General features: G+C 48.4%; 2 long non-coding RNA genes across 3 annotated transcripts in view; both read right to left on the bottom strand.

Annotated features, from left to right (window-relative positions):
• LOC139594138 (uncharacterized) overlaps positions 1-12,191 on the bottom strand; it is a 12,447-nt gene extending 256 nt beyond the window's left edge. The window contains exons 1-2 of the long non-coding RNA XR_011680519.1: positions 10,594-12,191; positions 1-2,903 (exon numbers count right to left, since the gene is read on the bottom strand). The exon at positions 1-2,903 is cut by the window's left edge and continues 256 nt beyond it. This is a non-coding gene — a long non-coding RNA (uncharacterized lncRNA). The remainder of the gene's footprint in view (positions 2,904-10,593) is intronic.
• A 2,404-nt stretch (positions 12,192-14,595) lies between these two features.
• LOC139594021 (uncharacterized) overlaps positions 14,596-17,500 on the bottom strand; it is a 19,312-nt gene continuing 16,407 nt past the window's right edge. Inside the window, exons 3-5 of one of the 2 annotated variants that reach the window (XR_011680508.1) lie at positions 17,085-17,149; positions 16,400-16,463; positions 14,596-16,150 (exon numbers count right to left, since the gene is read on the bottom strand). This is a non-coding gene — a long non-coding RNA (uncharacterized lncRNA). The remainder of the gene's footprint in view (positions 16,151-16,399; positions 16,464-17,084; positions 17,150-17,500) is intronic. The other variant, XR_011680502.1, reaches the window with a different exon arrangement.

A 17,500-nucleotide genomic window follows, 5' to 3' on the forward strand; every position in this document is an offset into this window, starting at 1 on the left:
TTATAAGTTTATATTCTATTTTACATCTGTTCCTATTTCTTCTATTTATTGACATCTTTTTATTCATATCTTTCTATATTTAATCGATATTTCTGTGTTAGGATTTTTACTTCTGTAACTCTTCCATTATTTAAAATAAAACCCCTGCCTCTACCCAAATTCAAGCCAAAAAGAACCCCTTTCTTTTCAACTCTATTTCAATCTTTTTTAAAATTGTATCTTTCAGGTTCATGTTCACATTGACATTTAAACTGTATATCAATGTATACTCTTATTTGTATTCTATATTACATCCCTTCCTATTATTTCTATTTCCTTAGGTTTTATATTTATATCTTGATTATCTATCTCAATATTTAGAAACAGGTAAGAGTAATATCTATATTCATATTATTTCAAATAAAAACCCTGCCTCTAACCCAAGAAGAGCCCAAAAAACCCCAACCCTTTCTTTTAGACAATATTTGAATAGATTTTACCCCTAGGTTTTCCTATTGATAGTCACATTTCTATTTATAATGTGTATTGCTTACTGATCCATTTCTCTTTATCAATGTCAATTTATAAATCAATTGATATTCTATATTCCATCTATTCCGAGGACTTATTTCTATATTTTTATACGTATTTTGATTCATTGATTATCTATTTCTGCCTTCAGATTTTCACTTCTGGAACACTTGTATTATTTCAAATAAAACCCCTGCCTCTACTCAAACAAAAGCCAAAAAATTCCCTTTCTTTCCAACTATATTTACATCTTCTTCTATTTCTATTCCCATTTCTCATTTATACTGCCACATAAGGTCATTTCTATTCTATACTACAACTCTTCATATTACTGACATAGATTTAGATTTCAATTTCTATCCATAGTTTCGTCATTTCTCTTTCTAGACTTATGATAGATTTCTATCTTAAGATTCACATTTCTATAATACTTCTATTCTTTCAAATAAAACCCCTGCCTCTAACCAAACAAAAACCAAAGACACCCCTTTATCTAAACCATATTTAAAACTCTAAAAATCATCTCATTTTTCATCATTCTCTTCACATTTACTTTTATAATTTTTATTTATTACATTTGTAGGTATTATACATACTAGAGAGAATACCTTTTAATAGAATAATAGATATATAGTATTTTTATATCCTAGATATTCTTTTACTTCTATTTCTTTATATTAAATATTTAGAGAGATCGGTATACGCGTTATATATTTGGAGATCTGGATTTTTATTTTTATATTATTTCTATCTAGAAAAAAACCCCCAGCCTATAACCTAATAAAAAAATCCCAAAGAATCCCCAATTCCTTTTAACTCTATCTAAATATTTTTATATTTACAACCGATCTTTAGCTATCTTTGTATACATATATAATAGGCTATCGTTTCTATAGATTAGCATCTGTTACAATAATATACTATATAGTATAGTTTTATGTGTTTATCTATTTGTTTTCTATATTTATGTTTACCACTATCATTTTATATTTGGTTTTATATTGATATTTATTTCTACTTTAATTAATCTATATATTAGACCGTATCAATTCATTAACCCAACGCATCAGAACCACACAAATACCGCACCTTCGGCAGCACCGGTACGCAGCCCACGCTCATCCCATCGCAGCGTATCCAAACCAAACCTATTTCTAGGACTAACAGAACAAAGACCCCACAACATTTAACCCTAAGAAAAACTCAAATCAACCCAACTGTCAAGACATTTGAAATCCCACTATAACTAGCCCAAAAGCTCCGTACATTCTCATCATAAACTTCCTCCTCAACCAATGGCTCAAAACCCCAAAAAACTCAGATACACATGGAAAATGACAGAACTGCTAGTCAAAACAAACACCCGTGAAAAATTAAATCCAACCAACTCACTAAACTCAAAACCCTACAACTGACCCTAAACATTACTAAAAAAAGCCCCCAAAGCTCTACCTTGAGGCTAACTCACAAATAATAACCAATCATCTAGAAAGGTTATCTTCCAAATTTTAAAACAACTCATTAAAAGCATGAAAATAAAAAAAATCGAAACTATTAAAATACTAAAAAATATCACTACCCAAATTGAAAGACACATTGCCTCTAGAAACCCACCGTCAACAAACGCCCCTGTCCCCCAAAAGAAAACCAGAAACAAAACAGCAAAGCAGAAAGAAATCGGAACTTAGGAACGCTAAAACCAGAACGTTCAAGAAGTTCCACCATATCCCTGATCGTACACCAACTACAAACAACGTGAAACGATACAAACAATTCTTAAAGACCGCCTTAAAACCACTACATTAAAAACCCTTTCACCAATTCAAAACTGCATTGAACAAAAGCCATCTCATAAATTAACACCCAAAACTCCAGCAGCCCAGCTGGCCCTACCAAATCTCTCTGTTGATACACACAGTAAACAAAACCAAAATCCCAGGAATACCTATCAGAAGTCTAGGAAAGAAACCTCTTGAAATTTATCCTACCTCAAATACAAACCAACCCCTCCAGAAAGTTAGCTTCACTCAAAAAAACTATTTACACAGAGGTAATAAGACCAAGAAATAAAACAACACACCATATAACGAACCACCAACGAATACAACAGCGAAGGAAAAAAAAAAACCCACGTTTTTTTCTTTTTTTTAATTTCAACTAGCTTCCTTTATTAGCTAGAACCAAAGATTTTGCCAGGGCTGTAACAACAACAACAACTTCTTTTTCTTCTTCTCCTTCTGAAATGTCCCTTCTCCTTCCCAAATTCCTTACAACTTCTGCGTTTGAATCCAAGCCAAAAGCAAAATTCGTGCACTTGTGAGTCCGGTGCTCCTGTCAGATTCTCTGTCTCCCTCCACATCTTCTTACACTTTCAGTCTGAACGCTGTCCTGCCCTGATGGGTTTGACAGAAGAATTGGCACATGTTAGGAGAGCATTTCCCTCCCTCCCTCCCTCCCTCCCCAGAGCTGGTTTCCTTAGCGCATTTCAATCGATCCCAAGCCCGCAATGATGCGCGCTCTGCCGGAAAGGGGAAACACGTGCTAGTGAACAGCAGCTCAGAAACAATTCTTTTCTAATGTTACCTGCTCTACTTGACTGCTCGCTAACACAAGTCTCATTTTACCATTGCAGGGAGAAGGCTGTAGGAAAACGTCTGATGAGCAGCCACAAAAGGCCTCGCTCCCTGCTACACAGCCTGCAACAACCTCGGCAGAGCGGAGCAGCCAAATCACCGCGCTCTCCTTGCCGTGGGCAAGGGTAGAAGATGACTGGGGGAGGCACATAAAAAGAAGGGAAACGCTCCTATAAATGCACAGCCATTTGCTTTCAGAAGCCCAGAGTTCAGGATCTTCTCTAGGAAGCCAGACGTGACATGATATTTCTAAGATTTTCTTCTTCATCGAAGGAAATGTACGTACATACCCACTCTTACAAACGTACCTACGGTTCTGGGGTTTTTTTTCTTCTGAAGCTCCAAGAATGATTTCCCACCTTGATTCATTCAGAAGAAACGGCCCCTGTGACTCAGGTCAGAAGGGCGGCCTGCGTTTTTGATCACGACAGCTTTTGGCTTTACCCTGTGAGCAGGAGCAGCAAGAGCTGAGGCTCAGCAGAGGCTGACCCCGGCCAGCCCCTTCCTCCCTTCCCCGTGTCACAATGACTTCCAGGCAGAAGGATGCAAAGCAGGTTTGTGTCTTTTCTCTTCAGTGCCAAGAGGTAAAAGATGTAGGCTTTGAAATAACTAATGACCCTCTCTTGGAACTCTCCCAAGGACAGTTTGAAAGCAAAGACAGAAGATTGCTGCTAAATCCATATGGGATAAGGATGAGAGCAGCAAGGATCCGAGGCCAGCAGCGTTGCCAGGCAGTGTCACGTCCCTGCCACCTTGTGACAAGGCACACAGCTGCAAAGCCCCAAAGCCTGCAAGCCCTGCAGCTGCCGCACGGATGGACCTGGTTCCCTTCCCAGGTGCCCAGAGGGACACCCGAGGGCAGGTGTCGTCCCCCGCCCCCCGAGGGCGCACCCAGAGCCCCGGGCAGGGACGGAGTCACTGACGGCTCTCTGGGGACGAGACCCTCCCTGCAGGTGACACCGGCTTGTCCTCTCCCTGTGGCACAGGGACCTCCAGGCTCTAGGACCAGCCTCATTTTGTCAGCATCCAGGTGCTGTGCTAGAGCCAGAGGGGTCAAGGCTTTCCAGAACCATAGGATCCGTAGCATCCTTGCGGTTGGAAAAGCCTTCTAAGGACATCGAGCCCAGCTGCTGCCCCCCCAAATCAGGTCCCTAAACACCACATCTTGACATCCTTGACATGTCTCCAGGCATGGGGACTTCCCTGGGCTCCTATGCCTGAGCACCCTTTCAGTGAAAAAATTTTCCCTCCAATCCAATCTAAGCCTTCCCTGCTGCAAGTTGAGGCCATTTCCTTTGGCCGTGTCACTTCTTACCTGGGAGACCTCGGTACTTCAACCTTACCTGCTCCTTCCCTAGGCGGTCTCTGGCTTGGCCGGAGGAGAGGAGGAACACTCCCACCACAGGAATGGCAGCTCAGGAGGTCCCACACCAAGGCCAGGGGGAGCAGCCGTCCTCGCCAGAGCTCGCACGTCCCTTCTTCTCAGAGATTGGCTCTGCTTTTCCTCCCGGGCAGATCTCTGCTGAGTGCTTCACACTTGCCTGTTTGGAGGAGGGGGGAAAAAGAGGTTAGCCAAGTTTTTTATCCAGACTTAGCTGCTGGCTTTGCCTCCTCCTGACTTCCTTCTGCTAAGAAAACAGCTGCCTTTGGACTTCTAGGGGCAACTTGCACGTCATGCCTGAAAAGGAACTACAGAAAAGCGCCTCATTTATAAAGCCTCAGCCAAGAAGACAGATGCAGCTGCAGCTTCGCCATGCCCACTGCCTGCAGAGCCGGCAGGCACCAGGCCAGCTCTGCTCCTCCTTCAAGTTGTTCCCAAAGCTGCTGGAAGAACTGAAGGCTCCTTTGGCCTTCCATTGCTCGGCTTGTCCCGAGAAAGAGCTTTGAGTGTTGTTACCCCTCCAGAAAGGAAGGGCCTTTCTGTCTCACACGCTCGGTGACACAAGGCTACGCAGCCTCTGCTCCAGGTGGGAAGGGCTTCCTTCCTCCTCTGGCACCTGGCTGGCACAGGGCACAGGTTGCTCTGAGGTCCTGGGGCTGCCCCATCGCTGCAAGTGTTCAATGCCCGTCGGTGCTCTGCGATGAGGCTCTGAGCAAGCTGCTCTATGGAAGCACGTCCCTGCCCACGGCGGCAGCAGCCTTGGAATGAGGTGATCTTTAGAGCCCCTTGCAACCTGAATTCTTCCATGATTCTGGGAACTGAAAAAAGCGGGGAAAGAAATCTGTAAAGGTCACTAAATGCATCCAAGCACATCCCCAAGGATCCAATCCTCAGCAGCCCATGCAAGGCAAGGTCAGAGCTCTCTGCCCACCGAGGACACGGCAAGCAGCACGGACCTTTCTCCCACTCTCCAGCACGGAGAAGTGGGAAGCCAGAGGGAGTCCGTCTGTTTACAGACACCGGAGGGCGGCGGGACGGGGCGGGGGGGGACGTGGCGGGCGGTCTTACCTTGCAAAGCTGGCGGCAGAAAGGGCGGGCAGCGCCGCCGCCCCGCCGGGATTTTCCGGCCCGCCGTCGCTTCCGCCGCCTGGAGAGGCGCGTGCGCGGGCTCGGGGGGGGGGTGCAGCCCCGTTCCCGTTCCGACGGCGTTCGCCCGCCCCCGCTCGCTGCCCCCGGCCCGAGGAGCGCTGCGACCGCGCCTCCGCCGCCCGCCGAAAGCGGCCCCGCCGGGCCGCCCCCCCCCCACCGGCCATTCTTCTCAGCCATCGTGTCCCTTTTGCACTCCTGAACGTCTTTCACCCCTCCCGGCCATTTACCGAGCCCGCCCCGCCCGCCGCTCGCTCCCGCCCCGCCCGCCCCTCGCTCCCGCCCCGCCCGCCCCTCGCTCCCGCCTGCCCCTCGCTCCCGCCTGCCCCTCGCTCCCGCCTCGCTCGGCAGCCGCGCCCTTGCCCCGCCCCCGGCAGCCAGCGGCGAGGGGCAGGGCGCTGGCTCGGGGGGCTGCAGTACCGCGCTCTGGCCACAGGGCGGCAGACTCCCGGGTCCGCGATATCCCCGCCCTTTTGGCCGCCATTTTCAGAAGGTCAAACAAACTCCCGCGACATTGGTGACGCGCCACACCCAACATGGCGGCCAAGAGAGGACCCCCCCCCCCCCCCCCCCCCGCATCGGGCGAGAGATGCGGTTACTCACATGCCGGTCAGAAACACGCCAAAATACGCCCGCCCGCGGCGCCGCTGACCACACAGCCCGTGTCGGGTACACCTGAAACGCAAGAGAAAATCCCGCCGGGGCCGCGCCGGCGTCGGTGTTCCGTGCAGGCAGTCCGCATAGACACACCGGGGGCCCTCCGGTTGCCCGCCCTTTTGGCCGCCATTTTCAGAAGGTCAAACAAACTCCCGCGACATTGGTGACGCGCCACTCCCAACATGGCGGCCGAGAGAGGACCCCTCTGGCGAGAGAGGCGGTTACTCACATGCCGGTCAGAAACACGCCAAAATACGCCCGCCCGCGGCGCCGCTGACCACACAGCCCGTGTCGGGTACACCTGAAACGCAAGAGAAAATCCCGCCGGGGCCGCGCCGGCGTCGGTGTTCCGTGCAGGCAGTCCGCATAGACACACCGGGGCCCTCCGGTTGCCCGCCCTTTTGGCCGCCATTTTCAGAAGGTCAAACAAACTCCCGCGACAGTGGTGACGCGCCACTCCCAACATGGCGGCCAAGAGAGGACTTCCCTCGGGCGAGAGAGGCGGTTACTCACATGCCGGTCAGAAACACGCCAAAATACGCCCGCCCGCGGCGCCGCTGACCTCACAGCCCGTGTCGGGTACACCTAAAACGCCACAAAAATCCCGCCGGGGCTGCGCCGGCGTCGGTGTTCCGTGCAGGCAGTCCGCATAGACACACCGCGGGCCTCCCATTTCCCGCCCTTTTCGCCGCCATTTTCAGAAGGTCAAACAAACTCCGCCACGCGCCACGCCCAAGAGGGCTGCCTGGCGGCGGCGCCGGGCTGCAGTACCGCGCTCTGCCCACAAGGCGGCAGCACTGCCGCCCACCCCAGCCGGGGGCGCCGCGCGCCTTGGGCCTGCGGGCGGCCAAGGCGGCAAAAAAGAACAGGGGCCATCCCCCCCAAAAACTCCTCGAAAAATAAATGCCATAAACCTGCCTCTTACCAAACAAGAACCAAATAAGCCCCCTTTCTTTCATGCCTTCTTGAAATAAATTTGATAGTTCTAGTTTTTCTAGTTCTATTCACACGCATATTTAGACCGGACAGTGATGTGTTACGTCCTTTATACCATCTATTATGCCTATTCCTATTATCTGTATTTATTCATACTTTGTGGTTCTAGCAATGTCATTATATATTGATTGTATATGTCTAGACTTCCATTTAGATTTCTATCATACTTTTATTCTTCCAAAAAAAATCCCATCTCTAACCAAACAAATACCAAAAAACCCTTCTTTTCAACTCTATTGAAATAGTTTTATATTTAGAGCTTGCATAATTAGATTCACTTTTATAGTCACCGTTTATACTGATGCATTCCATTCATCATTACATAGCACATATCTATTATTCACATCATAGAGATAAATCATTATTTTTATCATGTACCAAATCTACTGCTACAACTTCTTTTTTCTAATATTTTCAATTTTTATATCCATCTTGATGTATTCATGAGATCTTTTTACAAGTAGATTTCTACCTTTCTATCATTTGTATTTGTAGTTTTTATAATAAAACCCCTGCTTTTGCCAAGTAAAAAACAAAACCATCCTTTCTTTTAAACTACTTTTAATAATGTTGTTGTATTTACAGTTACCATATCTATAATGTTTTACATATTATATCATAGCGATGTACTAGATTTATAGCTGTTTCCTATAATATACCATCATAAGATATATACGGTATCGCTTGTATTACGTGTTGTATGGATTTATGTCACTTTACATTTACAATCCTTTAATAATTTGATCTATATATATATATCTGCATAGATTCGCAACACATTTCTAGATTTAAAATTTCCTTTGAGCTGTGTTTATATTTAGCATCTCTATTGATATATCTATCAACATACGCAATGCTCTTTGAAAAATACAATATCTTATTGGAATAGATCATGACTTAAGTTACCTGTTAAATTTTAAATAGAGATCGAATAGATCAAAAAAAAAGTTGATTCCCATTTCTACACATCTACTCGTTTTGTTTAAAGATAGCTATCCTTAGAATTTTACATTTAAAATCCAATTCCTAAATGCAATGACAAAACAAACAGCATCGAATTCCCACCAATGTCTTCCAAAACCATCAAGATACCTCCACCAGCCAAACGACTGCCAGCGAAAAAAACACACAACACTCTTTTCACTAACAGTTCTCATCACATCAGAAAAACGGAACCAAACGAAAAGAAAACCCTGGAGAAACACACGCAGCAAATCACAAAAACCTCTAAAAAAACCCAAACCAACTCGCTCAACTCCAATCAGTGCCACTGACCCTGAACGTTATTTTAAAAACTAACCGAAGTTCTACATCTACACTAACTCAAAGAATAAGCAATACTCTGTCAAAAGAACTTTAGAAACTTTAGAAAGCGAACTAATGAACGAAATAGAAAAAAAACAAAAAATCTCAACCACTAAAAAATAAGAAAATAACTGCCCAAAAAAAAAAAACAAAAAAAACCCTACTTAAAAAGACCCACCATATAAATACCCACGTTCCCAAAAATAAAACTGATCAATAACCACCAAATACGTCAAAGGACAACAAGAAACGAAAAGAAAAAAAAGAAAAAAAAAAAAAAAAAAAAAACCAAAAGAAAATACATTTGTAAAACAAAAGTCCCCCAAACCAAAGCAACTTTAATTTACCTCAAAACAATTATTCCCAACTGAAGAATAAACGCATAGAGCCTCATTCGATCAAAATAAAAATACCACCCAGAAATAAACACAAAGCCGAAAGAGAAACGTAACCATTGACAAGATCTCCCAAAGGATCCGTCACAATAAAACGTACACTGCAATCAAGCAAACCAAAGAAATAAAAGCCCTGGAAGACGAGAAACACAAACGCAATTAGAGAGATTTTAAAAACCCCGCTGCTATTAACGACACGACGCCACCTCGAACCCACCGAAACAAACGCTACACGCCCACGCTAATAAAAGCCACGGCGACAGAGTTAAAATCCGAGCCGCTGCTTCACGCAACGACCCGTAGAAACCATTGCACGCCTTTAAAAGCAGAATAGCCCGGCAAAAAAAAATATCCGACTACAGAACTCGATTCAAACCAAACCTTTATCGTCACCACCCGAACCGAGAACCGTACCGGTCAGGAAGAACGCCATAGCCCTTAGCGCACACCCGCTGCGACCAGAACAAACCCGTGCGATCGATCCCTACAAAGCCACCTCCGAACCGCGACACCCCAGAACTTGCGGCAGCCCAACCCCGCGCTGCCGGCCCCGGACGGAGCGCGGCTCCCGGCGGCAAAGCGGCTCCTCCGGCGGCTGCTCCGGCGCGCAGGGGCGGCGCCGCCCCGGAGACCCCCCCGCCCCCGCCCGCTCCCCCTGCCCGGGGGGCCCCGGCGGCGCCCGAGCCCCGCGCCCGGAGCGGACAGAGCGGCCGGCACCGGCCGGGCCGGCGCAGCAGCGCCCGCGCCGCCTCTGCCGCCCTTGGCCGGCCCGGCGCCAGCTGCCCTCGGCTCCGCACGGCGCCTCGCACCGGCAAAGCGGCTCCGCCGCTGCCGCGCCAAATTCCCCCCGCGCCTCGGCACCCGCCCGGCCCGGGCCGGCAGCGCTCCCGAGCGGCAACGCTCCGGCCCGGGCCGCGGCCACAAGAAGCGCCCGCAAATGCAGCGGCACAGCCCGACTGCAGCCCTGCAAACGCCGCCAGAGCTGCGGCTTCCCGCAACTCAACCCCGAAACTGACGCCGCGGGCGGCGCTCACCTCGCTTCAACAAGGGCAAAGAAATGGCTTCTCCCCTTCAAGTTCATCCCCTAGGAGAGCAGAAAAGAAGGGGCTTTCCTCCAATGAAATCCTTCAAGCCATGTGCAAAGGGGGATTTTGACCTCCATTCAAACCCTTGCAAAGGAGGGACACCAGCGCTGTCCCCTCCATTTAAACCTTAGGATGACGAAAATGGGCTGGCTACCTTCAAATCAAAGCCATCCGATGACAACAATACTTTGCCCATTCCCGTTCAAATGGAACGCAGGGATTCCCTGGCACCCCTGGGATACCCCTAACAGCCGGGAAAAGGCAGCTTTTCCTTCAACCGACATCCTTGGAACCGCAAGCGAAAGCGGATCCCCCCCAGTTCCAACACAGACAATATTAGGAGAGTAGCTGCTTGCCTCTCCTTCATTTCTTTTGTCTTCACAAGCTCCCTTTTTGTTCCTGGGGAACCGGGGAGGGGGGACTGCCAAGATCCAATTGAAAAGGGAAAGGACCAAAGTCCCCGCTCCAAATCCACACGCGCTCACCCGTTCGGCTGCTGCTTCCCGGCACAAAGATTCGTCCCTCGGCACCTCCTTGAAGCGATGCTCCGCGGATCCAAGCGCGTATCCAGGTGTTCGCCCAGACGCTGCGAGAAGCTCTCGCAGTCCTTCCATGAGACAGCCCCGGGAGCCCCCCATGAACCCCTCTACTCAGCAGCTCCATGCAAAAGGCAGCTGAAGCGAAGCCTCCCCCTAAAACAGCCTCGCACCCCCCCGCCCGGCAGGAGCCGGCCCCTCATCATCCTCACAGCTCACACCTGGGGCTGCTCCGAGCCCCCCATCATCCTCACAGCTCACACCTGGCGCTGATGCCACTCTCCAACAGCGCCTCTCCCCGTCCAGCACACAGCCCGCTTCTCACAGACACAGAGCCAACAGAAATCTGCTCCGGGTGCTGGCTGTTCTTAGTCCGTCTGCTTCCACAATTCAGACACGGACGTGCGCTGATGGCACTGAGGGAAAGCTTTCCAGTGCACAAAACTGTCATTCTGGTAGCACGCTTTGAGACGCCTTCAGAAAAAGCAGAATCAGCGCCGCCTCCTAAGAGCCCTGCTGAGGAACCCCGCCCTCCTTGGGACACCCAATGCAGCAGAGCTCGAAAAACGAGGGCAAAAGTCAAGCTTGGAGTGGAAAAAGACAATAGAAATACAGCAGCCTTTCAAGAAAGCCTTCACACAGTAATAGTGGGAGCCGGTCCCATTTCTTCTTTCCTTGCTCTCTGGAATGACATCAATACGAAGTAAAAAACCCACACGAAACACAAGGCAGAGCTGGGATTTGACACGTCTTCCTTTTGGCTCTCGGGATGACAAGCGCCTCTTCCGGGACTGCGACACGCTTTGGGCGCTGGCAGAGAACGGAGGCAAAAGGTGCCAGAGAGCCCTTTCTATCGCCTTCAGCCCCTGCAGCTGTTCTGAGGGTTCCAGGGCACAGCTCGGTCCGTTCCTAGATCAAAACCTCACGGCAATATCTTCAGAACTACTACCCATCTCCAGTCGGAACCTTCTACATTCCTGTAAACAAATGAGTGCATAGAGAGGCTTTCTCCCCAGCTGAGTTTAGAGACCAATTCCTATTCTTTAGCAATACCTAGAAAACCGAATGCCTTGCCAGGTTTTAGCATCCTACACCCACTCACCCCTCCCTGTGCATTTGGTGGCAGCTTTGGGTCCCTCTGGGGGACGGCACCCAGCGTGACCCCCGCCCCTCGCCCGCCCCCCACCTGCTCCTGCACCGCCGTGGGGCTCCCTCTCCTGGGCACCTTGGGCTGCCCCCAACGGCATCAGAGCCCCGAGTCTTCACCCCGCCTTTCCCTGACCCCCAAAGAAGGCTCCGAACGAATCCGACTGCCCCGGACAGCAGCGCAGCGCTTCCCCCAAGCCCTTCCCACACGTGCATAGCCCCAGCAAGGGATTCTGCTGCAACAAGAAAGGGGGGGCAGCCCCCAGAAGGCTTGAGGTTCCTGCCCAGCCTCGCTGTCACGGGCCAGGGGCAGCGAGAGAGGGAGCGGCACAGACGGCGGGGACGGCCCGGCACGGAGCGGGGGCCGCTCTCAGCGCGATGCCGGCAAAGCCGCAGCTCCGGCGCTGCTTGAGCGGCACGGGGGGATCCGCCGAGAGCCTCCGGCCCCGCGCGGGGACTCCCGCAAGGGCCCAGGGGCGCCGGGCTCCGGCCCTCGGGGCTTTATTCTCCGGCAGCCCGAGCCCCGCGGCTGCGGGGCAAAGAAGGAAAGGGGGCACGGGAAGAGAGGAGCGAGAGCAGGGCACGACAAAGGGCGGCGAGGGAGCTCGGGCTGTGCAGGAAAGCGGCACGGGAAGGGAAAGCCCGGGACGAGGGTACACGGAGGCTGGGCACAGGAAGGAGACAGGGGGAACAGAAGGGAGTAGCGGGCTAGGGACAGGACAGGAAGGAGCCGGCTTTGCGGGGGGAGAGGGAATGGGGGAAAGGGAGCGAGAGAAGGCGAAGACGGGGAGAAGGAAGGAGGGCTAGAGAGAGGGACAGGCGGGGAAGCCTCCCAGAGCCCCGGCTGCACCCCGAGCCCGGCCCGGCGCCTCGCCCTGCCCGGGATGCTGCGGCGCTCGGCGGAGCTCGGCTCGCTCCGGAGACGCTCGGCTCCAGTCGGCTCTTGGCGCCTGCATTCGCCTCTTCGGCCGAGCTCGCCTCGCTTCGGCCCAACTCCCAGCCGCTCTGTGCCTTCGGCGCGCCTCGGCTCCGCTCGCCTCGCCTCGGCTCCCCGACGGCGGGCGGGCAAGCGCCGCCGCCTCCCGTTCAGCTCGCCCGGCTCGGGGCTCTCCCGCTGCCGCGTCCCGCGGGCGGCCCGGCCACGGCGCGGACACGACCGGGAGCGCGGGCTCGGGCAGGAGCTCAGTAGGCTGGGAGCGCACTGGCGCTAAGCAGCGCGCACGAGAGCAGCAGGCTCGCTTCGCCTGAGCTCGGCTCGCTTCGCTTCAGGCAGCCTCGGAAGCCTCGCCTCGGTTCGCTCGAGGCCGTCAGGGTCGGCCGCTCTCGCCTTGCTTCGGCCGAGCTCGTGCGATTCCCCCGAAGGCGGCGGCGTTCGGTTGTGGTTTTAGAAATATCCTCCTCTATCGATTGGATCTCTCTACAGTTAGATTTATATTTCTAGAATACGTCTATTAATCCAAACAAAAACCCCATCTCTAACCAAATAAATACACGAAAACACCTTCTTTTAAACGGTATCGAAATATTTTTATACTTTGTGTAATTATACTCACATTTATATTTATCGTTTCTTTTGATGCAATCTATTAATAATGATCTATAATATCTATAAAATTCTAGACATGTATTTAAAGTATTATCTATATTATGTATCGTATCTACTGCTGCAACTGATTTTTTCTTCTAGTTTTAAACTTTCTCTGTATGTATTTATGATATCTTTCTAGACTTAGATTTCTACCTTCATATTCTTTGTATTTATCATTTTTATCATCAAAACCCTGCCTATTGACAAGTAAAAAAAACCGCTTTCTTTAACGATCTAAAAAATATTTTTATACTTATAATTTTCATATTTCTATTTCTAATTTGCTCTCTAGTACGTGATAACATACCTGCTCCTGCACCGCAGTGGGGCTCCCTCTCCTGGGCACCTCGGGGTGCCCCCAGGGGCATCAGAGCCCCGAGTCTTCACCCCCCCCCCCCTTTTCCTCTAGTTAGAAACTACACTGGAACTTTTTTCTGGAAACAAAGACATGACCTAAATCCTCTCCCCATGTCCTAGAGAGATAGATGTTCAGTTCTTAGTTGACTGGGCAGCAGTTTCTTCAATAGAATGATAAACAATATGGAAAGGTTTTAGCTACAAGCAAATAGGCAAATCTGAACAAGGTCCTGGTGGCCAGCCACTGCAGTTCTTTTGAAGCAATTTTTTAAACAATCAAATACTGATACCACAAAAAATAAAGCAAAAAGCTGACTACTGGCTAAGAAAGAAGGAAAAATTAACTTTGGACGACAACAACAACATTCCAAGGACACAGGCTTTTTTCCAATCTCAGACCTTATTACTACTACCTCTCTTGGGAATTCTCATCGTGGATCCCAAAAGGAATAAATCCCTCAGCGTGTCCTAAAGCACCAAGGAGCTACCTACAAGTGAAGGTGGCTACTTTCAGTGCAGACACAGCTGATGACACAGCAGTGGCACAGTTCCGTGCTGCACAGGGATAGTACTGTCTCCTCTTCTCCAGCAGCTGACTCTCTCCTGCCATGGCTTCTGTAAATGCATCAGAGCACGACCTTAACCACAAACAGGCAAGAAAACACCATCCGAAGTCTTTCATTAAGCAGTACAAGAAGGGTTCCAAGCAGAGACCAACAGAATTTCAAGGAAGCAGTATGCAATTAAACCCCCTCAGATTTGTTCAAGTAGCCGGCAAAATGGAACCATTCAGAAATGACAAAGAAAACCCCCCCAAGTATTTATACAGGAGTCCTTAATGTCAGAAAGGGGATGACAGGTTATGTTCAGATAAGATGAATGTTTATTTGGATCTATAAATAAACTTCTCTCGTGGTCCTTTGCCAAAAAATAGAACCTACAAGTGAACACCTACACCTGCCTCAAGAGACCTAACGAGCCCCTGGCAGCCACCGGCATCAAAGCGCAGTGGATGTTTCTAATCCAGGCTAAGGAGAACAATGTCACCTTTTGTTCTCTCCAGTTTGTTTCCTCTGCAGTCCTAGTTGCTTCTTATGATTTTTACAGTCTCTGTATCTTCTCGGGCAGCGCTGAGTCTGACGACCGGGATACGAGAGTCCTTCCCTGCCCTACGGAGAGAACCAGGAAAAAAAGTTCAAAAAAGAACAGGGCAGTTTGAAGTTAATACCTCCGACGAGAAGCAGCACCCGACAAACAGAGCAACGGTGAACAAAGCGTGACACCTCCCTGGGGACAGAAGACTTACAAACTCTCCGGGATTTACAATTCCAGTAACCAAGCCCTTCAGCACAGCAGCCAAGTGTCCCATTAGGTGGTGCTGCACCAAAGCACGATCCGAGAGGTTCCAAAGAGTGAAATGCACGTTACTGTCCAAAGACGTCAAATCTTGCAAAATAACAAAACTACAATAGATCTAAACTACAGGGCAAGAGTACAAGTGTTAGCTTGAGGAGCTGGAACCATCCAGGTGAGCAACTGCTAACTGGATCCTCAACAGACTTTGAGGAACCCTTCAGGATACAGAAGGGTTTTCCCCAGAAATTGCACAGGCCGAGTTTTGATAGAAGTGCACTTGCCAGATGCTCAGAAACGTCACCCATCCTCCTCCGGGTGTCCTGAGAGAGCTGCGAATGGCTCTCACCTGGTTTGAGCTGGTTCTGTAAGGGCTCAGGGTGAATTTCACCAGATGCAACCAAACTGGGCAACACCCAGTGGGACAGAAGGAACCCAAAGCTTGTTTTACCCAAAGCTTGGGTAAGCAGAGCTCCAGCAAATACTGAGGAAACGGACAGAACGGGGTAACAAATAATAAACATAACTTTTTTTTTTTTAACTTGCCTTTTTTTTTTTTTTTCAGATGAGCAAAACAATTAAGGAGAAGGTGAAAACCTCACCATGACTGAACATTTCATCACCTGTAAGCTGACCATCCTTAGCATAGAGGACTCCAAATTTAAAATTCACCGATCCCTGGAAAATAAAACCAAATATTATTTGGTGAACAGTCAAACAGAAGACATAAAAATTTGGTTCCTCTAATCTTTGCATACATCCTACACATTAGAACATACATTTTATACCATCTCCTACTACACAATAATTTACCTTTAAACTTTGATAGTATAGCATAAAATCATTAACTTAGACGGGTGATCAATTATTATTAAGTTGGTGCTTCAAGTTATTTTTGCTGTCAGGTTCAAAAAAACATGACTTCTTTTTACTGTAACGAGCAATTGATTTAGAAGTCATCAAAAGCCCATCCAAATACAAAGCCGTATTCACCGGACGGGTCTGTGAGCAAGAAGTAGTTAGGCTTGTACTCACCTCTTGCCCTTCAAGAACCAATAAATCCTGTCAACAAAAACAGCATCTTTAGCCCCCTCCTATTAAAGATTCTACAAGGATGATGGTTTTATTGGTGTTTAGAAGTTTGGATTTAAAATGGCCAGTTCAATGGATAAAGAGACAGTTTAAGTAGTATTAGATTATTATTCTTATTAGCTACTGGAAGAAACAAACCAGTAGGATCTATACTTAATTACTTCTATTTCCAGGAAATCATAAAGAAAAAGAACCAAACCAAAAAAAGTCACTTCCTACCTTTTGTATCTCAGGATGAAAAATGTCTCTTGGGCTCTTCTCCAGTTTCTCCAGACTCCTGGCACTGAAATGCAAATGAACGAGTGCTTTATAGGAGGGCAAGTGCACACTCCAACCCCGAACCACCAACCGATGGCAGTTACAGCGCTTACAAAATGAATCCTTCCCAGAGCCTCTGGGAAATGGAACGGTTTGTGCAACTGCCATTTCTCCCCCAAAATACTAACTCCCAACACTTCCTAAACTTAGTTTGCATTTTAAAAACAGAAATTAGGGAGACTCAGGGTGGAGATCAGGTTGAAATTGATTTCCTTCTAAAGCACAGGGGCTCTGTTCCATCACCCTTCACTTTGGCTCCACACGGAATCACAGGGAGCATTTTAGGAGGGCTCAAGAACCAATTCTATTTCTCTCTTTTTTCTAGTTCTCTCTCTTCCTAAATAATTCAAGGCAAGTCAAATGAAAAAGGACAAGTTCAGCAGCAAATTCACACTTTTTCCCTTTGTCTGCTCAAGAACAGCCTTTTAAAACCACTTCTTGCTGCCTTCAACGGTTAAGACTTACAAAACGGTTTCGCAAGTTTGATAGGTTTATCATAAAAACCACAGAACGCAAGCTCTGAATGACAGGAAAAGGTACACAGGCAAATATCTCAGCTGATGGTGGCTTATTTGTAAACACAGACCTTAACGGAGATTGCACGGAGAATGTTTCAGTGGGACTCTAAGGGAAAAATATTTCCTGAGTACCCTGTAAACAAGAAAAGCTAGGATATATTACAGGACATACCCACGTGTTCTGCATATTCAAATAGGATTATCAATAAAAACATTTAAGAAGGAAGAAAACCAAGGTAATTTTACTCAGCTATATTTACTGCCGATTTAGAGGAAAAAAAAAAAAAAAAGTGAACCAGAAACGCCTACAGTAGAACTTTAAAACAATTGCTTGGATAAAAGCAGCTCATGGAACATGAAGTAGAAAAAAAGCGAAACCAGTATCAGACCTGCCTATTTTCTTACCATTGCACAAGAAAATCCGACAAGCGGTAGAAAGTCACTGCCTAAAACCGATCCTAGGACGTAACCGAGAACAATGGAG

The sequence above is a fragment of the Agelaius tricolor genome, unplaced genomic scaffold (assembly GCF_023055355.1).
Source record: "Agelaius tricolor isolate 1412-34295 unplaced genomic scaffold, bAgeTri1.0.p SCAF_1, whole genome shotgun sequence".
NCBI classification, from domain to species: Eukaryota; Metazoa; Chordata; class Aves; order Passeriformes; family Icteridae; genus Agelaius; species Agelaius tricolor.